The sequence below is a fragment of the Leuresthes tenuis genome, unplaced genomic scaffold (assembly GCF_036924035.1).
Source record: "Leuresthes tenuis unplaced genomic scaffold, fLeuTen1.0.hap1 SCAF_9, whole genome shotgun sequence".
NCBI lineage: Eukaryota > Metazoa > Chordata > Actinopteri > Atheriniformes > Atherinopsidae > Leuresthes > Leuresthes tenuis.
The window spans coordinates 12497255-12522352 of NW_027325363.1; the positions used below are offsets into that span (position 1 = coordinate 12497255).

General features: G+C 42.4%; 1 protein-coding gene across 1 annotated transcript in view; it reads right to left on the reverse strand.

Annotated features, from left to right (window-relative positions):
* The window catches only part of ppm1lb (protein phosphatase, Mg2+/Mn2+ dependent, 1Lb), a 42755-nt gene that overhangs the window by 12598 nt on the left and 5059 nt on the right, over positions 1–25098 (reverse strand). The window lies entirely within an intron of this gene.

Consider the following 25098-nt stretch of genomic DNA (forward strand, 5'->3'; position numbering starts at 1 on the left):
CTGTTCTGGCAGATATTTTCTTTAACTTTGTTGTGCTACATAAGAAAGGGGCCCGAGAAACTTCTAATCTTTTCCCTGCCACACACACACACACACACACACACACACACACACACACACACGCACACATGCACACACGCGCACACACACGCGCACACACACACACACACTGCTGCTCGGACTAAGGTGAACAGAGACTAGTGTGCCTCAAGATGGAACAAGCACAGCAGATGTGCACAGAGGTTCTAAGACGCACTGCTAAGTCAACAGCGTGAAAGCGTCTTTGGACTCAGATTAGGACTCTGCTGTGCATAAACAGCGACTATCAGACATGTTAGAATTGTAAGTATAGTTATCCTTTACAGGTCTTTTGAAAGCTTATTAAGTGGCAGAGGCCAAAAAGAACCGCGTTAGTGGTTTGCCGACACCGATGCGATCCCACACTGACTGCCTGTACTCAACTGCCTGTTTCAGGCTTGTTTTGAAGAAATTTTCAGAATTATCAGAGTTAAAATTTGTAACATGTTAAGTTTTAAAGAGGCTCCGGTGGCAAACTTTGCACCGATACCAGTCAGTGTCATCAACACCAGAGAAACGTGCCAAAAAAGAAAAACAAAACAAAACACCATTGTCATGAGATTTCTTACTTGTTTCTACATGTGAAACCCAGAATGTTAAAGCAACATTTGAGGTCTATCAGGATGACACATGCTGAAACATTCTCAAATCTAGGACAGCACATTCCGGACTTCAATTGGCTACTTTACCAAAGACTTTTCCTTTATTCTTGACATTTCATACTGAAAATGATCACACCCTTTTTTTTTTTCTACAACACACATACAGATCCTTATATAAACCAATGGACAGACCAGAACGCTTTCCGAGGCAAACATCGGACTGCAATAACAGAAACCTCCGTGTCCTTTCAGCCTTGCTGAAGCAGATAAATCACAAATAAAGAAAGAAGTGCATCACCAGTCAAACACACACCAACTCCTGCTGTGGGATGCAGCCGAGCTAGAGAAGCCATATTCTCACCTCTACCCGGCCTTTTCCAAGGATAACACCAAGTAAGCCTTTTTCTCACACATTCCCACTGCTGGTTCAGAGCACATGACGCCCATCTCCCCCGGCTCAGGGAGGACCAGTGGGCTCAAGGTCATGAGGTACAAAAGTCATAACATACTGTTGACACAACGCTGATCTGTAACATCTCAGATTCACAAAGCTCATATTCTGTTTCATGAAAATAAGAACACAAGTAAAAACATGAAAATAAGAAGCCAAGGATTAAGTTAGCCAAACGAGCCACTCCAGCTCACAGACGAGAAAAAGTTTGAAGCTTCCCGTCATTGAATATAATGATTTTAGGTCATTTGTCAGAGATCTGCTGATGAACCCAATGTCTCACAGGCTCATGAAGTGTCCCGATTTAACTCCCTCTCCAATCTATAACTCCCTCTCCATCTATATCTCATTCTGCGGAGGGAAATTGCTTTCAAGGACTTAAATAACTCTGCCTCTCTGCTTTTTCTCTACACATGCAAACAATTAATCTACTCCTCTCGTACCATTTTATCAACGATGTTGAGGCTTTTGTCAGTATGCGCTCAGTCAATCTACCTCCATCTCCTCCGATAAAGCCCCAGTGTTTTATAGTTCATGGATGTGTACATGACAGCCTTTCCATCTCTCATTCTTCATTTCCAAGAGTATCTACACTCCGTTGCCATGGTGAGGTTCAGTCCGAAATCACAAAGGATCATTTCTGTATCCCCGTCTGACTCATTCCCTTCTTTTGTTTAAGAAAGAGTTGACACACTTTCATCCTGCAGACAGGAAGCAGGAGTCAACAAAGTGAGTTTGAAGTTCATAAAAAGAGCAGGAAATCTTTTGTCTGCTTGGGTTATACTGTCCCAATTACCAAGGAGTTTGTCTGTCCATCTCCCAGCCCTTAAAGCACTGGGGTCACAGTTTCTTCCGCGACATTCCTTATAACTGTGTGACTGCACACACCCGTGTAAGTAAATAAAGATCAGCAGGATCGGGAAAGTCTTGAGTAACTGATGGTGTAACCTGCTGGCTAACCACACTGGCACACCAAACACCAGATTAGAGGATGAAAAGAGTGATGGGCGGGATGAGGGAGGGATGGCAGGGTTAGATGGGGATGAAAACTGAGATAGAGATGAGGACAAGGATCAAGGATGGTGAAAACATGAGGAAAATAAATGAAGCATGAGATTAGAGAAGGGCATAAGAGCACAATGAAGGAATGCAGCAGAGGCACATGATTACAAGTGGATGGTAGAGCCCAAATATATGGAGCAAACAGGATGGGCTAGAGCAGATTATCATGGGAAAGTTATTCTAACTTTGGGGGGGGGGGGGGGGGTGCTGCTGATATCAGCATAGAAAGCAAGAATGTGCCAGAACAAAAAATGAGGCAGAGAGGTGTATATCTGTATGAACAAACTGCTGGAGAGATGTAAAAAGAAAAAAAAGACCCTGTATTCACAGGATTATTTTATATTGTTTCTCATGTATCCCAGTTCAGTGCTTGGTAGAGTTAGTCAAAATGTGAGTATTTTCCAACCAGCCACACTCAGTCCAACAACCAGAAAATGTTAGTGTGTTGGAGAGTATGTAGAGTGGGAGAAGGCAATCTGAGCCCCCATTGTCCACATTCCATGTTCAGCAGATGCAATCCTGGAGGATCTTACTGCAAAAACACATACGCCTTGTTAGCATTACTTTGATTTGAAATCAAAGCCAAGACAAATGCAGACAAACCTTTAACAATGCATCGTTCCTGCAAAAGAGTCCTACAGGATTGGATGTGGGACACCTCCGCTTTTAAGCAACAGGGTTCATGGGCTGGACCTAAAAATGTGACTATTCAAATATGAATTTGATCACAGTATCCCGATACTTTTAAAAAACAAATGACGCGCAACAAATCTTCGAGGCAAACAGAGCCAGGAGTGCAACCCTGTACTGCCCCGTGAATTAACTGAAAGCACATGTGCAGAAGACGCTGTGCACTGTGCGAGAGGCAAAAGTAAGAGACAAACACTGCGTTTCTCATAGCTGCACGAGTGATCCTCTTACATGCAAATATGGTCAAAATCACTTTTATTTGATTTGTGTGTCTGGCGATTTTTCTTGTAATCGGTCTGACTGCAAGTGGCATTAAGTTTCCCCAGTATCAACAGAGGAGATTTATCTCAGAGAGCAATCAGTCACGGTGATGAAGAGCATCACATTGGCCTCACCTTCACACCAGACTTCCCCTGGACCACTCACACAGAAACCACTACACACAAACACATCCCAACAGAGCCACCTACACTACATTAACTGCCCTGTTACCCAAATACTCCCTCCTGACAACCAACTGTGAGCCACACAGATACAAGAGGCGCATTCGGACAGAGAGTTATAAGAACGCAGTTCTAAGAACTGTACACCTCGAATTTAGTTGTAAGAACTGCCCTTCCCCAGGGGAACTGTTTCATTTTGTATTCGCACACAAGTCGGGGACCTTGGTCGGGACTGATGTGACGCAACCGTTTGCAACAGTGACGCGTTACTGTAGCGCCACACTTAACAGCAAAACCCGCGAAAAGTAAGGAGAGAAAACAAGACACCACCAAGAAGCTAACATGGAGAGCGAGGAGGCCACCGTGTTTATGGTCTGCCTGACGGTGATATTAATCATGGACGATCACATCAGGCGTCTAAGATCGAGGCTGGAAGAGCACACAGTGAGAGTCAGGAGATGAAGAATCGAGCAGCGGGCGATACTTCTTCGTTTCATGAAGGAAAGAAGGAGAGCAGAGCGCCGCAGACAAAGGAGACGACGTCTAAGTTTAACTTATTAAACATGCGCCGGTTGTGTCCGTGTCGTATGAGTAAATATTTCAGACAAGGGGCAAAGCTACCAGCCACCAAACACCTACGTCATATGTGTTCCTATGGAACCCAGAAAAGACCCTGCCTCGGAGAAGGAGCTAAAATGGTTCTAGGAACTGATGGCCATGGTTCCGAGTTCCTGTATGTCCGAATGCACGGCCTAGTTCCTGAAAAGGTTATAGGAACTGCAAAAGGTTCCTGCAGTGGGAATGCGCCTATAGTCCACCAGAAATAGTCAGGCCCTCTAAATATTTCCATCTATCATATTGCAAGGCTGGCAGAATTGAGGGGAATCATCTGAGTCTCTTTAAAATTGCCCTGAAGGAGATTCAAAAGGAGTGTAAAAAAATCTCTCTCTGCGTCCAACATAGCGCTCTGGGGACAGGACTGGTTGTGGGAAAGTAGCGTCTGACAGATCAAGCAGGCAGATGGAAGGAAGAAATAAGGAGGAGCAGAGACTTGGAAAGGGTGAAAAAAAATAAAAAAATCCTCTTCATTAGCATCACTCAAGCACACCATTAAGAGAAAAGGAGACTTCAGTTTGGAGATAAGCAGCAGAAACCATCACAAGCAATAAAACACAGAAAGCAGTGGATACCAATAAGTCCGGAGAGGAAAGCAGTTCATCGCATTCACATTGGCTGCTTTTATTTCTGTTTTTCAATTTTTAAAATCACAGTTAAATGTACTTTAATAGTCACTAAGTAGATAGTGATGCGATTTCCAATTCAAGTGTTGCAGATAAGAACCTTAAGTTATAATGTTACTGTGCACTTAAAACTGTGGATAATTGGAAGGATATTATGTTACCCGTAAACTAAGTGGCTGTTGTTGTTCTGTGGGAACACATTTGTCCACTGCAGAGGTGTGGTGTGTTTCTCCTCAGGATGACATTGCAGGGCTAAGTCTGTACACGGGGGGGCCAAAGAGAGCACAGGCATCAAGCCCAAATCAAATCATTATCTCACACCTGAGCTTTGTATGTGTCAAGGCTTTGTCAAGTGGAATTTGTGAGTGGGATTGAGTGCGTGTGTTAGTTGGTGCAATGCTGTCAACAACATAAACAGGAGGCGTTTCATTTGGACTCAAGAGGACTGTGAACGGCACTCGAGTTGAGGAGACATGAACACACAAGCACACATTTAATAACCATTCAAAATGTTGACATTGAAAGTTAGTTTTTTCCCCACCACAAAAGTCTCACTACGAGATCTATTCATCAGCTTCACTGGTGCTCAGCCAATAAGCAGTTTAATAGCTCAGAAAAATGCCAATTTAAGCAACGACCACATTAAAATGGAAAAAGCTAAGTGTGCTGAGGTAGAACACAACAAAGGAAACAACCAATTCAGCTACTAACCTGTTCCACCACTCGCATTATGGCAAGAGTTCTTGGTTAACTACGTGTAACATAGGGCCGCTACCCGTTAACTCAACTGGGACCCTAAATTTGGCTTAAAGGGGAACTCCGGTATTTTTAAACCTAGACCTTATTTCTGGCATGAAATACGTTTATCTACTCACCGAGAACAGTTTGGCGAAAGTCGGCGTCCTTCGAAAGCTATTTAGAAAACTCGCGATCGCCGTATGTCCATACAACGGAGTTAATGAGGCAGAGACGATGCAGCCTCTAAATAAGGCATTATCTGTCTTTATTTCACCAATACTTTAAGAAGAATGAATGAACAGAGTGAGACAAAAAACTGCTAAAAAAAAAAAGATTGTAAACACGAGTATTATAACTCAATAACTTGCTTCTTTAACATTGTGAGCCAGAAGGTATACTGGAGGCTGTACTTGTGTGGCCTTGAACAGACCTGCTCCCAACACACAGATTTTACCCAGACATCCCAAAACTATTTTGCTCTTCCAGATATAAAATCTCCCAAAACCACTACAAACATCCAAACATTCGGCGCACAGATGGGCTCTTGGAGGGAGAGATTGAGAGATGGAGGCAGGCGGGGGGGGAGATGGCTCTGCAAATTTCAAAACTCCTTTGGTGCCTCACAAAAACTTTCAAAAATAAACCACTCTGAGCAACATTCACATTAAAATACCTGTCTCAAAGAGTATAGGCAATTTCCAACAAAACGCTGACTACCTGACTGTGTAAAGAGGACAGAAATGGCTTCTGTAAAAATGAGTGAGGATTTCCGAGGCATTGGCAGAGCTATAAAAATGAATGAGGACTGGAAAGTTGAATAGAAGTCTTTTAAAACTAGCAGCTTCAGCGCCTTTAGCCTTCACCGACAGAAAGAGACAGATCTACATGAAATATGACATCCTGGGTAAATGCAGCCGGCCTCTGCTTTCATCTCCCCAACTGTGAAAGAACGACAAGTGTAAGAGGGGTATAATGAGAACATCTGGTAACCATGGTTACATCTGGCAAGGTTAACGTCTGGCAAGACATCTTGCCCCCCTCGCCCCTTAGGAGACCTCTCACTGTAGGTCCCCTAATACTTGTGGCAATCCATGACGGCCTGCAGCAGAGGACGTGAGGCTCCTGGCTTGTTCCATTTCAAATAAAGACAGATTTTACAGTAAAGGTGACCATCCAGAAACTGAAAATCTAGCATTCTAAGTACAGACACAGACAGATATGCACTCAGTTACACAAACAGGGACAGGTTTGCATATATAATCTGCATATATAATCAATGCAGTTAAAAGTAACTGGAAAAATAAATAGTTGTGCAGAATTACTGCTGTGAGCAGGAATAACATCTTGTATTGTTCTTTGTTGCAGCAGACCAATGAAGCCTCTGACTGAACACACTTTATAGTTTGATCACTTTGTTCTATAGAGAGTGTAGTGTGGTCCATTATGCTTAGTAACCTCTGCAGCATTAGCAACTTATTGTTTGCACGATGGGTTTCAGTTGCCCCAGAGCAGTTACCAACACAAAGCAAGAGTTTCTTTATGAGTTGCTTCACTTTGCTTGAGTCACTGGCTCTGGTGTTGCTGCCCCAACAGATGGCTGCAAAGCAGATTGCACTCTCCACCACAGACTTAGAGGATATGCAGCATATTGCTGCAAGAACTGAATGATCCAAGCTTCCTCAAGAAGTAAAGTTTGTCCCTTGTTGAAGGCAGCCTCAGTTTGTGACTGAAAACAAAAGGTCAGAATTAGCTTATATTCATTTTATGAATTTAAATGCTGTACGTGGAGCCCTTGGAAGGCGTTGTGATCATGATGATACAAGAAAATATTTTCATGATCTCCCTTTTTCATTGTTTTCCCACTATCCAAAGTAAAAGAAAATAAATAAAGAGAAAAAAACAGCCTTTCAGTTTTTGGGATTATTACACCTTTCCATTTGAAAAGAAGCAACTGCATCTCAGAAGCTCACACTAGATGGTGTTTGCCTTAGAGTTTAGGAAACAGTATTTAAGAAATTCAGCATTCAGATAGTAAAGTAACTGTAAACATCAATTTCACAGTGGCTGGCTTTAGTGTATGGAGTAACTACTCATTACCACCGATTTTCTCTGGCTGTATAGGTCTGTAAACATCGATTTAAAACTTATTTCACCATTTATATTTTCTGTCTTACTTTAGGCTCGTCTGTCATCTGGAACACACTTTGATCTGCAATGACCAGCGTGAATGATACTGTACAGCTCGTGTTAGGGTGCCCGGCAGCACACTGCAATACAGGCAACAGATCAATAAACTGCATTCAACTGAATACCATTTTATCAGTACTCCAAGGCAAAGTTATAATGTAGCAATACAAATGGAGGAAAATGAAAAAAAAAAACAAAAAAAAACAAACATGAAAAGTAAAAGTAAATATCAGCTGACAAACTGCTGGAAAGTTAGAAGTATAGCAGGGAGAGAGAATGAACCCCCCCTCCCATGTTCCCACTTCATCTGCCAGTCATCTTTTCTCTTCATGAAAACCAAGGGGGAAAATGGTTCCGCTCCATCCTGCTCTGTCTCTTAGATATCTCCTCTTCAAGCATTAGTTGGGTTTTGGAAAGCTTAATCAGCTACTCCCATGTGTAAATCGTTTTTCCCTTGGTACGGCAGCTCATCACAGATGTTAAAAAACTGTGAACAAAGACGTTAAGAGGTACCAGAATCACCTGCAGAATCAGTGGCACAGCATCCAAACGAGCATGAAAAGGTTTTAAAAAAACAGTTCAGAAGACTAACTCAAGAGGAAATAAAGAAAGACACAATATGTCCAGTGACATCTACAACTCAATAGATTAGGGAGCAACCTGGTTTGACTCCACAACCGTCTCCTGGTCTCCAGCTGGACCATGCCCAGATTTTATGTTCACATCAAACATCCAGACATCTCTTTACAACAAATTCTAATCCTTAATTGACACTGAATCACAATGACAAGAATAAACTCATATTATCCATCAGATGCATTGGCATTTATGTGTGCGTAACAATGTTTTCCTTCAAACTGACATACCACACATTGCTCAAACACATAAATACGCCCCTGAAATGTAATACCTGCCGTTAATCATTACAACCATGCAATTTTTTGGGTAATAATCAACATTAACCCAGGTGCTGAGCAAGCAGTGTTACAAAGGCAAAGTCTCATGTTGCGTGTGAGCACAGGTGCCAGTATTCGCACCTCTTCTACCTTTAACCGAGGTGCTTCACACATCACGCACCGATCTCACAAAGCAGAGAGGTGGCAATTAGAATAACTCGAACTGGCATAAATCAACACGGGCCATAAACACCACAGTGATGGAAGCCCAAATGAGATGAGGAGGTGAGAGGTGATAAAACCATTTTATATGTGCATTCAAGGGAGAAATATGAGATGATTCAGAGCAGAAAAGATGGAGAGATAAAGAATGAGTAGAGAGACTCCCTTTAAGATCAGATGTTCTTCTAAATTTCTTTGCAGGTGTGAGACTGATACAAAACTTACAAGCTAAATTTATATGCTTTTATCGTGCCGCTGCTATGCACAAAATAATGACTTTTCATAATAATAATAATGATAACAATTATTACAATACATTTTAGAGAGGAAGGAGGAAGCGGTGGACCTGAACATATGGGACAGTGTGCATATTGAGCAGGATTTTAAAAGCAATACGGAGGCAGACTGGGAGGAAGTGACATTTATAGACAAGGGTGATATATTGTGTAGAGTTGGTTCTGGAGATTATACAGCAGCATATAACCAGGAGAAGCAATGGCCGGCCACTATTGGCTTTAAAGTTGGGTTGTGGGACTGTTAGAAGGTGGCACTTCTGTGTCGTGCCTTAGACACCGACAGTGATGTGGATACTTTTTCCATTCTCCACCTTCAGTAAGTCTATCATTATCCACAACCACACACAATCTCAGCCTCTAACTACTGTGACAAGAAAACTATCACACATCCAAGTAAGGAAGACCCCCTACACGTTTCTCCCACAAAGTCTCTTTTGGAAAGTACAATCATACTAGCTGATAAAGAGGGAGGGAAGGCAGGAGAAGCTGCAGATATGAATGCAGTATTGTCACAAAGTTTAGGGGTCAACATTCCCCCCCCCGCAGAGACGAATCTCTGGCTAAGACAAACAAACAACATTATTGTTTAAAGCAAGATCCAATTCAGGGTGTGACATATTCACTGATAACAACGGTCCAATCTGTCGAATTCATGAAAATTATGCTTTGTGAAAAAGAAGCAACTGCCTGGAAATGAAGGCAAAATTTAAGTGCCTAAAACAGAAATTGTCTGAACGCCTACTCGAGGCGGGCTCCAAAACCAAATCAATCCCTTTAAACACCCAATAACCAACTTAATGATAAACATGTTTATGGAACAATTTAAAAAAATGAAAGACAGACGAAAAAGAAAGAGAAAAAACTGCACAGGAGATGGGTTCTTTTTCTCGTCTCTTAGTCTGATCCACATCTTGCATTTCACTAAACAATAACAGCTACATGACAAACTTAGGGCTTCAAAAAAAGCAGTCCACCAAATGATGGGTGATGTCACAGTGGCTACTTCCTGTCTCTCATATGCAGTCTGTGTTTATCGACATTGATCTTCAATTTACAAAGACGTGTACGAGTTTAAATGAAAAGAAAAGCAATCTGTTTTTCAGAAAAATAACATGCTGCAATTTGAATTAAATTGTGTGAGTTTCCTCCGGTGTTTTTGCAATAAACCAATACTTAATAATAATTTTAGAAAAATCAGATTAATGTGTAGTAAGAATAATCAATTGCAGCATTAAACAATATACTACAACGGCAGCAGACTGATCAATACACTATATGATGAAATATAGATGCTCATGCAGTTGAAAGTGTTTAGCCGTACAGTGAACTTGTATAAGCTTAAGCAGAAGAAAAGTTTAGTTTCATGCTTGTCATGCAGAATTATGACATGAAGCACACTAATTATTGTACCTTTGCAGTTTTCAGAAATGAACAGATGTAAGGCTAAAACGATGACGGTTTCTGTTTAGGACCCAGAGGGTTTGGCTAAGCACTTCTCAGATATCCATCAGCTCACAGATGTCCTTGTGCCAAGGACAGAGTCAGTACTATTAAAGGTCTGTATGTTTATGTAATAGAAAGGCTAATAAAGAGAAGAGAGCAGAGAAGGAGAAGGAGAAGAGAAATATAGGTGCTTGGCATCTCCATAGGCTTGTCCTTTGGCATCTATTAGAACTGCATTTATCCTTCGGACCCCGACACCTTCCTCTGTTCTATTTACACACGCTGCTCTGTACAATCTTTGTGTGTAGAGAACACCGCTGACATTTAACTTGTCTTCATTTTCTCCTGCTTTGGAAAAAAGAAAAAAAAAAAAAGGAAAAAGGTAGAGAGAGTTCACATTTTCCACATTAATTACCAGCAAATTTCTTTACACGTAGTTAAAACGCATCCTCTTTTGTTTGGAAGTTGTTTTTTTCTTTCATTTGTTCTTATTTGTCTTGTGTTTTTAAGACCGAGCTCTCTGGAAAGAAGTGCCTGCTATGTGTTCTCTTGGGTGAGACGTGCAGCACAGTGAGTCAGTACTGCCACCTTACATGTCAAATCCTAATTCTGTGTCGCACGATTCTTCGGTCACACTTCACTGAGATGACCGAATAAAATAACAGACAGGCTTCTCTATGACATGACGGTACCCTGTTTTAAATGCCAATCTGTAAAACATTCAAGTCATTCCTAGGCCTTCTAAATCATAGTATGATGGGGTTTTTTCTTCACTTTACGAAAGAAGCCATTTTGAATATGTAGGTAGAGATACAAAGACAAACACTGATAGAATGAGTCCCTCTGAGTCATGTCCTTTTCAGGCTGAAAGACTCTTGAACACTCCTAATCAGTGGACAGGAGTCACTGCAATGGTCCCACCATCACATCCAATTAAAACTGGCGATTGTTAACTTGCTTGTCCTTTAATGGAACGCATTGCGATGCCAACTGGTGACAATAAAGTTGATTAATACAAACAAAAGAAATCTAAAACACTTATTGAATCAGTGATCGTGGTTGCTTTGAGAATGCAGAGGGTACATAGAGGCCTTTTTGAAGGTTGACAGAACAGAGGACTGAGCCTTTAAGAGGATCCATTGAAGCAGTCCTTTGGCGAGATTTGATTCTATGGTATGTTAGGAAGGTAACATTTAAAGATCCTGCCTCGACTTTGACAAACACCTACAGTGTATAATATGGGACTGGGCTTGAGAAAATTATAGAACCGTCGCATTAAGAAAAGAAAAATGAAGCCATATTGTCACTTATGTGTTATATTTTTAAGCAACATCAGGCGCAAATGGATATAAATCCAAACAATTCAATCAGATTTTAACGATAGCTTTACATTGTTCACTTTGGTCTGAAAATGAGTTAAGATCCCTCCCTGCTGCAATTTCAGTGGAGGTGAAGTTTGCCACACTTCGCAACTTTGAGTTGTTCCAGATCAAAGATGACTGACATGAAAGAATATCAGCAAAACTCTTTGGTAATCCAAAATAGTGGTGCTACGTTGCACTCTGGCAGGTTCAAAGATGGTTTCGGACAGCAGGGGACAAAATTCTAACAGCGTCAGAAACTCAGGATGACCATCCTGCCGTTTAACTTCTGCTGCAGTGCAGCTCTCCCACCCAACCAAGCAACCGGCACGTGGCGTCACATGATGCTGCTTATTGGCACTCTGGTGCCATTGTGTGTGCGTGTGTGTGTGTGCGTGCACGTGTGTGTGTGTGTATGGAGAGGATGATAAACAAGCTAAACTAAAAGTTTGGGATTCCAGCAAGTAAGAACTCCCAACAGAGTTTAATTATCTGAAGCTTTGTTTGTACAAAGCTTGTTTTGCACAAAGCTGGTGACAGCAGGAAGAATGTGTGTGTGTGTGTGTGTCTGGGGGGGGGGGGGGGGGGGGGGGGGGGGGCATAATACTGAAACGCAGACTGCAATTCAGAAAATGTTCTCCTACACACTACCTTTGTTGCAGTTTAGATTGCAGTTAACTTACATGATCAGTCTGCAGGTCCCTAATGTACGTTATAATGCATCCAAGTTCCAATTAAGTTAATATGAGGTTTCATTAGAGTCAATTATTGTATCTTTTGGCATTTCTCTAAAACAGTATTGCTCGAGCTACAGTGGGAATTGGGACTGGGGGCTTTTCGGGATTTTGAATAAGCTTTTTAGATCTGGTTCTCATCTCCCATAGGAGCTGCTTCAGGAGGTGCCGTTTCAACAGTTTAAACAGGATGAAAAATTAGGGGGGTTTTTTCGAGTGAGAATCAACACAGACTCAAAATGAAGTGATTCCTTTCAACGATGACACTGAAATGATCTTAAAATAATATTAAATGCCCGATGTGCTCAGCCTAGTCATGCGACAGATGAGCTGGTGCATATCCAACGCCAAATACGGATCCTTCTTTTAGTGGTATAACAGCAGTGTTTCTCAGTCTTTCATCTCTCATTTAACTGTCACGCACTGAGCTTATTTTATCCATGTGCTTGGGACAAACAGCATAATGTAATAGAGCGAGAGAGACCGAGATGTGAAGACGGCAGGCAAAAGTTTCAAAACACAGGAGTGAGTGTTATTCTCCCTCTTTTAAAAGTGGGGCACAAAAAGCCTAGAGGAGAAGAGCTGAGTAAATGTCAGCTACGCCATTCTTTCTTTGACACCCACACACACACACTTCAATCCAACACCCTCCCAATTGCTAATGCACTCCCAGGCCTATAATCTTCCACTGTGCCCACACAGAGATCACACACAAACACACAGTCACACTTAGCAAGTGTTCTTATTTGTATTCCTGCTATCTGGATCCTGTGTTTTCTGGCAGACACTGATATATCAAATGCATAAATATTCATACAATAGACAGTGTGGCAAGCCTCGTCAGCCCCCTCTTTTTCTGAAAGCGTGATTGAACACACACACACACGTCGTTCTTTAGAGATGCCTTCTTAAATAATGTCTGCCTTCTATATGCACATGCAGTGCGTGAACACAGAACTGCTGCGAGCCGCCACAGCAGGGTCTTTAATCATAAGCTAACGAACCATGTCAGTGTCTGTCTGTCACCCCACATGCACACAAAGAAGTGGGTCCGTTTCCTCCTGCGATTGAAGCTGCGTACAACACTTCCTGGCTGATTAACTGGTAAAGCACATCTCCAGGTAGATTAATTGCATCCGTCTTTAATCAGCTCCACTAAGACGGCTACAACTAAGAGAGTTGAGACGCTGTGTAACAACAGACTGCAATATTTTTGCAAATCTCATATAACAATATTTGACCATTTCATGAAAAATAAGTTGGAACGGGGCTCCTGTGTAACGCCTCCTTTTTAATACAACGGTGGGTGAACATCTGGGGACTGAGGAGACCAGCTGCAGCACCTTTGTGAGAGGAATGTCTCAGTTTTGACTGATATTGGATTCCAGATGCTCAACAGTCCTGGGTCTTCTCCGTTGTTCATGATGCACCAAATGTTTATGATTGTTCTATTATGGAGCCATGCTGTTGTAATAGATGCAGTATGTGGTTTATCATTGCCTTGCTGAAATACGCAAGGCCCACTCATAGAGAGACGTCATCTCCATGGGAGCCCGTTGCTCTAGAACCTGTACATATACACACCTTTCAGGACTGATGGCGTCTTTCCAGATGTGCAAGTTGAAAATCCAATAGGCACGAATGCACCCGACATACCATCAGAGATGCAGGTTTTTAAACTGAGCTCTGATAACAAGCCTGATGGTGCCATCTATAATGTCTTCATATATGGCTTCTTCTCTCCATGATAGAGCTTTTTAGCTTGAATCTGTGGATGGAATGATGAAGAGTGTTTTTGAGTCCACGCAGTCATTTTATGACAGAATCACGTCGGTTTTTGATGCAGTGCTGCATCAGGGCCAAAACGTCACGAGCATCCAGCATTGATTTTCAGCAGAGTCACTTACACTGAGATGTCTACGGATTCTCTGAATCTTACGATGATATGATGTTCTGTAGATGATGGAATATTCAAAATCTTCACAGTTTGATTTTGAGGAATACCATTGGTGTTATTGACCTGTTGTCGGTCCATTTAGCTGCATTATTTATTCTTCTCCCTCTTGTTTCATTTAAGCATAACTCATATTCCAGACTTTCGATTCTCCACATTCAATCTTTAAACATGTCGCTGCTATAAAATTCCAGATTTGCAACTAAAATAGGAGTAAAATGTCTCACATTCAGCATTTGATGCGATATCTATGTGCAACTGTGAACAAAGCATTGGTTTAAGAGATTTGCAAATCTCTGCATTCTGTTTTTATTTATATTTTGCATTATGTCAAAACTTTTTTGGAAGAAAGGTTGTAGATGCATACAATGTGCAAGAAAGTTTCAGTCCTCAGCTGCCCTTCTGCCATCTTTTTCAAAGAAAAAGACATCGGAAAACCTGTAAATAATTAACAAGACCTCGAATGAAACTCATTTCTCTCCCACCTTCATTAGAGTGGCAGTACGACTCCCCCTCACAGTTATTTTGTGGTAAGCCATTTAGTTGCTGGTAGTGGAGAGACAATATGAGACCTTTGTAGTTGTGCATTTGTCATCCCCACTCACAAACTTTCTCTCCTACATCTTCACGGCTCATTGCTCCCATGCTTCATCTCATTCTCTCCCACATATGCACTTATGCTGCAGCCATTCAGCTCCTCTGATCTAAAATATCAATTTGCATTTTTCTCAAGCTCACTGCCCATTTATGTGCCGATACATTATCACTCAGTCGGTGAAACCTCATTGTTTTCACTCTCACTCTCTTCAGATTTAATTGAAAGGGTGATTAATATCTATGCAACTGTCAGAAAAGCCGAAGCTAAAGTGAAAACTTCATGCATCTCCCCAACTTCCCTCCTCCTCCTTTCCACGGGGTGAGACATTATGTCTTCTTATCAAAACACAAAAGGCAATGAAACCATAGAAGAACAAATTACAGTGACATAAATAGAGATGGAATACAAACAGTACAAGCCAAGTTTGGTGTGGGGAAGAAAAACCAAGAATTTGAAGATGAATAAGGCCCCATGTTTAGATATGATGATTTCTACAGAGCAAGTTTGAAGGAAAGCAAATTTAAGCTTTCTGTTTACAGATTACCACCAGTGCTGTGCCAGTGGTTCATCCAATCAAAGAGCTTTTTCACTGCGGGCCAGAGTGAAACGGACAGATAGGAAGGAAGGAAGGATGGATGGAGCTGTTTACACACTGAGGTGAACACACAGCAGCTTACTGCACCTTCAGCTCCTGCTCGATCTTATGTTAGTTCTGGAGAGCAGTGGTGAACACAATCTCACACAGAGTGTATACCACTGAACACCAGATGTTCCATGTCTTGTGACCGTTCAGTGAAAAGCTTTAACATGACCTCGCGTTAATATGGTTTGCTTGAATTGAGAAGTTAAAACATCAGTTTGACTTCTATCACAGTCTCGGTCACATCATCCCTTTCCTAATATGCACAATGCTGCTCAAATGACGTTAAAACAAGCTGACCGCAGTCCAAGCAGATCTTTTTACAGCATCGCCGGGGGAAATTGGATAATGAAACTGAGGAAACCACAAGCCCGATCAACGTTCACATAATAGCTCTGTCATCTGGCTGATCGCAGCAGTATTTACTCAGGCATTGAACTCACCCCTCACAGCGAAGGTCAAACAACCACTGATGTTGCAGAGGTTCAGATTTGATTTTCCAATTAGCCAAGCAAGACCAATCAAAGTGAGACACCATCTGTAGAGCGCCTGAGCAGCTGAAGCGGTTACAAGCATCAGTTAAGCAGCTAAAAGTTAGAAAAGCTCAGGAATGACTAAAACGGTTTACTCTTAAATTGTGCTGCGCTACTGTATCATACATGTCTTACGTTTCGCACAATTTCATGAATAGTTTGGTCAAAATAAAATAAAATGGCCAAAATAAAATCCAATAACAAACGCCTATTGTAATTTCCCAGAATGAGAGATGACACGCTCGGATTGCCAGGTTTATCTGCTCAACAGTTAGCTCACATCCTAATTAAAGCCTTACGACAAAGATCATTTCTGTACATTGACAAATACGATAACTGACTTATTGCTTCGGCTCTAAATTCAACAGCTGACAACCGATCGTGGTTGAAATGCAGAATGAGTTGCTGCAGTTATTCTCATTCTCAAAGACTCTCGCCCAAACAAGTCACACTGCAGCAGACTCCGAGTGCCAAGTGCTGCTTCTGCCATCTTTAACCAACAGCTTCCTGGACTCCTTTCATCCCTTCCTGTGTCCATCCATTCATGGGCGCTCTCATTTCCATACAGCTGGCCTCCTTGGCACAACAACTGGTTCAATTAAACAACATTGCAGGAATGGCAAAATAACCCAGCAGTGGGCATATGGAGCAGGGTAACTGTTCCATATTTCACATGCACATAATTTCATCCACATACAGCACTTTGAGAGGCATCAGGCGGTGGATCTGTAATTGGGGCACCCATAAATAAGAAACAGAGCGATGCCTGGATTTCTGCTGATTTGTTTTGCAGGAGATGTGTGTGTGTGCGAATAAACTTCTGGCATTTCATTCCAATAACGCTGCAGTCTGCAGTTATCCATCTTCCTCTCTCAATTTTAGGTACTCCAGCACAAGCTCACAACTTCTTTTACTTATCATCCCTCTCTTGTGATCACGCGCCCCTCCCTGCCGCTCTTACTCCGGTGCTTCAGTAAATATCCTCCTCCTTCCCCTCAACTTCACCCACTTTATCCGGCTGTCACTCTGGAGACAGATGTTGGATTTATGACATTAATTACAAACTGCAGTTCCCCTCCATCTCTGTCTGATTGGTAGCAGGATAAAAAAAGAAAAAAAAAAAGGCCCTTCTGAAGACCGCCATAAATAAAAATACAATGCGGCCTCTGAGGATGTGTGCAGGTATGCTGGAATCTAACAACTATTCAAACCTCTCCCCCCTTGAAAATGAATAAGCAGTGCTAATACTGTGACTCAGTTTCTCCGGTCTAAACACTTGCTTCCTGGCCTCTCTCCAACTGTGTGCTCCTATTCATCAGAGAGGAGGAAAAAAAAAAAACAAACGGAAAAAAAAAAACGCACACACACGATGTTCAATGCTTCACCTGTTTGTGTGGTGCAGACCGAAACAAAAATGCATGAGCTGATAAACATACAGGCATTCATAAAAATCAATACTCATCTATTCCACCTGCCGCTGTTGTAAAGCTTGCTGACAGAAATCAAAGCTTTTATCTGCATTTATCTGTATGCGTCACATTGTGAGACGTGTTGACCTCTGAATCAGGACACTGATTACATTAAATAAGTTCTGAATATAAAAGGCATCGGGAAGTGCGAGACTTTGTGTACAGGACCTATAGCTACAGTAGAATAAGAGGAAGAGGTGTGAGTAAAAGCAAAGAGAAGTAAGCATGCGAGTCATGCCAGATACAAGAAACGGGTAGATCCTGCATACCATCAGCCTGTGTGGCAGGTGTGGGGGAGAAATGTCTGTGAGAAATAAACATCTGATTCAGGATCTCTGACTCTAGTCTTTCTTAGTCTGGAAACAAAAAGGTTTAAGAGAAACAAAATGCTCATTGGCTCAATGAGCATGCAATGATGACACATGCTTCTCCATGATAGCTCAAGACGTCAGCTCGGCCAAATATCCATTCAAGCTAATGGAGGACAGGGTGTGTAGCCAAACACCAACCCGTGTGCCCACTTTCCGAAACAATCGCCAACACATCTCAAAACGAAACTAGGGGCACATTCAATAAGCGTAACATGGAAAGCCTCAAAACACTAAATTCATGAATTTATCTGCTGCCCACATAAGGAAACATTTTGGATTAAAATCCTTTTGTTTATTTTATTTCCTTCGAATAATTTCTGGCTTGCCAGCTCTTGACAGATTTTACATTTGTCGCCCTGCCTGATGGGGGAGGAAGGTGGGTGACAGAACCAGCAGGCACCAGGCCACGGAGCTTTGAAGCAGCCCAGTTTCCATAGCAGGTGCAGTACCATCATGGAGCAGACCCGCTCCACTCTGGCCAACTCAACATTTCCAGCCTTAGACACACAGTCGCCCCCAAGAGCCTGTCTGCTAAGAATAGAAAGCACAATGAGCCTCTGCTCTTCTCTATGTATATGTCTGTGGGCGAGTGTATAAACCGTGAAAATCCTGATGGATGGCTTCACGGTACATGCTATAAACAGTCGAAAAACACGCACGTACGACCTCTGTCACAACCCAAATGTTTCTAATGCAATGATTGATCCGAGGCTGAGAAGTGATTCAATAGTCCTGCAAAACCTTCCCTTTACTTTGTGTCAGCAAACACACTTTGAAAGAGGGACAGTCCAAACTTTTGTATATGCCAGTGAATTGTTCACAAATAACACAAATGAGTCAGAAGTTGTATTGCATGATCTGTCGATGTGGACAAAGATTCCCCAAACGTGGAGTCTGCAACTTCTTTAATTCTTCTTAAGAGAGTCTGAACTTTGCCGATATTAGGGGTTAAACTGAGTACTTGGACTTCATTAATCATTTATAAAAATCTCACTTTTCACGGATACTAAGACCTACAAGAATTAAATGAAAATGGCCACAGCATGCCTTAAAAAACAAAAAGTCTGTCTGGCTGATGGCCACGTTCGCCAAGACAAAAAGCAGCTCTCAAACACACCACAACGACCACGTCTTCCTACGAGCGTGGGGATGGCGTTTGTGGCACTAAATCTGACGCTTACGGAGAAAAGCAGGAGGAGGCAAAGATGAAGAAAAAATAAATAAAAATCAACAGAAAGAAGCTGCACTAAGTGGACAGAATCATAGAGTCCCCTGCTAAGCTGATCGGGAACAGCAATTTTATTTGCTCATGTGAGCCAGCGTTGGATTGTTGTGCAAAATCAACTAATGTTATCATGTTAACTGGTGGCCTTGAAGTGACACGTGTCAAAAGGATTTGATCGGACACATTTATCTACAAAGTCAAAGGAGTAGAATTAGTCATTTAGTCAAGTGTGTGCAGTGGGCTGCACGGTGGTGTGGTGGTTCGCACTGTCGCCTTGACAGCAATTGGTCTGAATCTCAGCTGGGGCCTTGCTGTGTGGAGTTTGAACGTTCTCCCCGTGCACGTGTGGCTTCTCTACACCATCAAAAACATGCATATCAGCTTAATTGGTGTCTCTGAACTGACCCGAGGAGTGAGTGCGAGTGTGTAAGCAGTTTGTCTCTGTGTGGCCCTGTGATGGACTGGTGACCTGACCAGGGTGTACCCTGCCTCTCGCCCAATGGCAGCTGGGATAGGCTCCAGCCTTCCTGCGATCCTGAATAGAATGAACGTGTGGAAAATGAATTAATGTGTCCATCGCTTGTCAGTTTCTAAGAACCAAGAGGAGATGCCACAACAAAAGAAAGATTTTGTGCACAGTGCAGCACTACAGACTGTGTGCCATCTTCAGAAGACGCAATAGTCTCCACTGCACACGTTAGCAAATGCATGTGTTGTAAGTAAAAGTTGCAGACTCTCGGGATTAGGGGAAGCAGACTCTTTAATATTTCAAAGCAGTGATAAATAAGTCAGACAGACTGCAGAGATAAGGTGACTCTGCCAGTACGGGTGAAGAGGAATGAAGAGGAGGGAGAAAACAGATATAGCAAAGTGGGGAGAGATAGGCAAAGTAATGGAGCAAAAGGTCAGACAAAGGGCAAAAGCATCTAACAAAATATCTGCTTCAGTATGCTGTCCGAGCTTACTCTGAACATACAGGGAGGTAGTAATGAGCAACCATAAGACCTCTTTAAATGTTAGCCAGTTCGATTGGAACACTAAACTCTGCACTTCCTGTCAGTGCTGGCCTGAAGACCATCAGGGTGAATGACAGACTTCGATTTCTCAGGACAAAAAAAAAGATCAGAAAGGGATCAGAAAGAGAGAACAGATGAGTTGGCAAGGCTGAAGGAGCAATGAGGAGATAGGAGGGGGAAGAAGAGACAGAGAGAAAACAAAGACTGTTACAGTGGAGAAAGGTCAACAGAGACAGGGAGCAAGTGTGAGAGAGAAGATGGAAAAACAGGCAAACGAGGTGGAAGTATGTCAGCTTTCTGGGGGAGGAACTGCCCTGTGGGGCCGTGGAATTCAATCATGCAGACTTATGATCAAAAGATGATAAAGATCAACCAGCACTTCACACACAATCTAACTTTCAGTATTGTTGTTTGGCTCCACTATGCTTCGACTTTATCTGTAAACTTTTTTGCTTCACTCAGACTCTAAGCCCCGACGGAAAAAACAAGGTAAGTTCTGACAAACAAAGCTGTGCTGCAGCCCTGGAAAATCTTTGGGCTGCGAGCGAGATGCTGCCTCTCAGCATCCATCCATTTTTATCCTCATCTCCTCTGAAAGAAGCAACTTCTTCCCCCGCCTTTTCTCCACCTCCAAACAGCAGCTCTGAGCTCCCTCCTCTATCATCACTTAAGCTCCCATATGCCAGAAGCATTTCTATTTCTTAGCCGTTTTGTCAGTCCCACTCTCATCTTAGCATCACTCCACAGCTGTCCTCCTCCCTCCTTCCCTGACTAAGGGCGCTTCCTCATCTATATCATAATTTTCTTCTCCTCTCACCCTCAATAAAGCATCTCTTTCTCCTCAGAGGAGCATTAATACATCTGGAAGCGCTGATGCTGGATGAGGAAAAAGGCTACAAACAGACTTCTGTGGGTGATAAAAAACATGCAGGATACACACACACACACACACACACAGACAGGGAAATCTAAAAATAACTAAAAACAGACCGATATCAAATGAACAGTTAATTAAGGAGATGAACACATCCAAATGAATGGGAGAATGTTGAGGATTTAAAAAAAAAAAAAAACAACAACACCAAATTTAGTCCCAATCTCCCTGCTGAGATTAGTGAAAATCTAACCTGCCCTGCTGCGCGTCCTTTTCCTTACAACCTCAGCTTAGTTGCGCTCTCAGTAAGAGAGCAGGGATCTTATATGAGCCTTGAGCTGTTGGCATTAGCTCACATCACTATAAGCTTCCTCTGCGCCACACTAATCAATTACTAACCCGGCTTATCTGCCTCTAAACTTCCCATCCATCCAAAGCCACCACCAGCCCATGCACCTAAACACATATTCGCTACAAAGCCCCTTAAAGGGAGATCCGTTTACGTTGGAGATGATGTATACACAGTATCATGAGCAAAATGTTTTGGTGCTTAAAGCAAACTGGGGATGCTTAATGGGAAGTCTTCCGAAATAAAAAATATTTAGTGACAATTTTGCCTTTAAGGAGCACCGACGTCTAGGCAGACTTGTTTCATTTTTTGTGCCAAGCCTCTGAGCCAAAGCTGCCACGTTTCTGTGTATTTGGTCAAATAAGTGCAGCTATACAATTAATTCACAGCATCATTATTCAAGCAAAAAAAAAAAAAAAAGGGTTTAGTAAGTCAGACAAATAAAACGGTTCTATGTCCTCCGACAACTGCAGCCTTAACCTCGAAAAAAGGAATATCTTGATTCATCTTCGAAGCCATTTTTATGGACGTTTTTTCTCAGTATTGCAATCAAACACTGAATGCAACTCAAGGATTTAAGAAAAAGAAAAAAAACTAAATGCAAAAATGTTCCACTTCAACAAGGCTGATTCAGGTCGCTTGGGTCAGAGCATATGAAGAACCTATTTCAGATCTTCTGAATGAGGCCACTTTAACTCCGGAGGCCTCCAACATCAAGCTCCTGGAGCCAGCGGATGGACACGTCTTAGTCCGGCTGAAGAGCAGGGCTTAAACCTATCCTGCTGTTATTAGTCTTTAACACATGTTGTCATGCTTTAGGATTACAAACAATAAGGTCAGAGAAATCCAGCCAGGAATCAACCTCAAATCGCATTTGTAGATTAAGTTGATTACTTGCCGTTTAACACATCGGATTTGTCTCTTTAACCTGGTTACAAATAGCTCATCCTGCTTCTCTAACCTTATGCCCCGTCCCTGTTTTTCTATCTCAGTTATCCTTTCACCTTAGCAGTTTCTCTTAAAAATTAAACCGTTCACTTACACGCCACAAAGTATTAAGATGGTTGACCAGACTGCCCTTTCTTATGTAGTGCCTTGAAAAAGAGCAACCCAGAGAAACAATGGCGAAATGTTTAATGCCATTAATCTCAAGTGGCCAAAATCAACAGCTCATGGCAGAAATCCAACAACGCTCACACATGCATGCTGAGATTGTATGCAGAGCAAGTTCTCTCTACCTCCAAATTTTAATCACAAGCACAAATTAATGACATTCTGTGGAGTCTGATCCCGTCTCTTATCCCGTGAGCCTTTATTAAAGTGTAAATTAAAGACAACCTGGCTCAGGATTGGTTCAGAGCAGAGTTTATTTGTAGCACACAGTTCTGCGTGAGAACAGAAACCATGTGCAAATATTAAACCTTCATAATCAGCTGCATTCCTGTTGTCTCAACTGTTACTGGCAGGCTGCACAGCACATGTGTGCTGCAGACCGGCTCTGGCATGCTTTCGGGAGGACACACATAACATGTGTGCAGAAATATCATATCAACTTAAGTTGGAACAGATAGAACTCTGAAATTTAAGAAGAAGCCATGAAATATCTTATCATGAGAGGCCTAAAAAATACAAAGTCCTGTTTCTTATTGTCAGGATGCACCTGCCTTTACACACTGGTCCATCTGAGAAGCACCAAGAGAGGAAGAGCCCACAACTGTGAGAATTACAAATCACTAAATCTGAAAGAGTGTGACTTGCTGCCCTCTCTGAGCCAACATTCCTCTCCTGCCGTCCCTCACTGCCAAGACAGCGAGCAGGCAAACTTCATCTGACTCATCTATTTTCTCAAATCACACAGACAAACAAACAACTGACATGCTGGCACTCGCATATAGGCTAGGATCCATGGAGCGGAATTCAAATTGTGGCCAACGCTGCACAAGCATTCTTTCATTTAAGTATTTTATGTAACAGTCGTCTACGTGCAGAATGCCTCCCTTACAAAACCAAGTGTAGATTAGACCAAGCAGTCGCGTCAACTCCAGCCATGTGATTTATTTAGAGAACGTTAATCAGCTACAGATTACAAAAACACAAGACCCTACAGTCTAATAACACTGTTGTAGGCAGTGATTAGATCTTCAGGGGCAGACTTCTGGCTTCTAAAACTGGACTCTAAACCAACACAATTAACATCTTGGGTGTTAGAATCCAGAAAACCTCACATGAGGTGGTGTGTTCGTGCGCCACATCAAGCAGCCAAGTGTGGAAAACCACCAGGCGTGGTGTGCAAACAGCGAGATCAGGGGAGAGTCGATAGTGGGATTGAAGATGCAGATTCAGTTTTGGCAAATAAACAGAACAGCTCCATTACCAAACCCACCCTTCAGCACCGTGTCAGCTCAGTCTGGGCCCGCTGGGAGAAGAGTGGGTGAAGCAGAGGAGGACAAAGAGCAGCTAAACACCACGAAACTCAAACTCCACAAACAACTTTCCACTAAACTCCCCACACACAGCGTGAAGTAATGCAGTGTAGTGTTTTCCGTGCGTGTTTGTGAACCTTGACCTTGTGGCTTCCTTCTGCTTGACAGAGGGCGTATATTTATTCAGGGATTTTAAAAGAAGTGACAGAGAGGGTGCTAAATTATTGAACAGTCGGTGCCAGCAGGGAAGGACGGCACACTGAGGCTGAGGAAGGTAGGCTTATCTGGTGCTACATGCTGTTAGCAAACACACACATAAGCCTCTAAAACCTGATGACTGCTTACTAAACACTTAGCTTTTAAAGCAAAGGAGGGTTTTAATGTGAAAAAAAGATCTATATACGGCAACAGGCAAGAAAATCAAGTACAGTTTCTGAACAAACCCTGCGTTTGCTTTATGGACGTAGGTGATGTTAGACAAGAACAGATACAGACGTATACTACAGCTCTGAACAGCTGAGTTACTTGACAGGAAACAGCCCCATTCATCCAAATATATGCTGCGTTCTACTCCTTGAACCCCCTCCTTGGTCGCCCCATGACGGTCTTCTCACTACCACAAAAGCAAACCTCAGCACCGGGGATAAATTACAGAAAGGTCAGAAGACGTTTTTCAGCAGAGCTCTCCGGCCTCTTCTCCACTGCACAAGTATTTTCCAAGAGAGCACGACCTCTCATGTGCTCCCCGCTTTCTGCTTCACTCGACTTCAAGGAGGGGCTGAAATGTTGAGTGTCAGCTTTCAGCGCAAAAGAAGGAAAAGTGGCCACGGGAGGGCAACTGCTATGAGCGAAACTACCCATCCTTGGATCTGCTCCTGGATTTACTTCAGCCAGAGTGAGCTGCCAGGTATTCAGCGAACTGTATGTAGCATCATGCGTCAAACTGTGATGTCCACACTGACAGATGAGACAATCTTATTGATGTCCAACAAAAGCTGATTAACTGTGTTATTATTCATTTCCAACCCCATCATTTAATCTGATGCACAGTCTGCTTTACACAGCCAATTAGTGGTTCAGCCAATAAAACATACATTAGAAAATTGAGGTTTCTATTAATACTAATCACAAGACAGCTTGATATGGCCAAAAAATTCAAAAAAGCTTGGTTGTTCATTTCAACTCGAGTGGCTGTGAAGTTT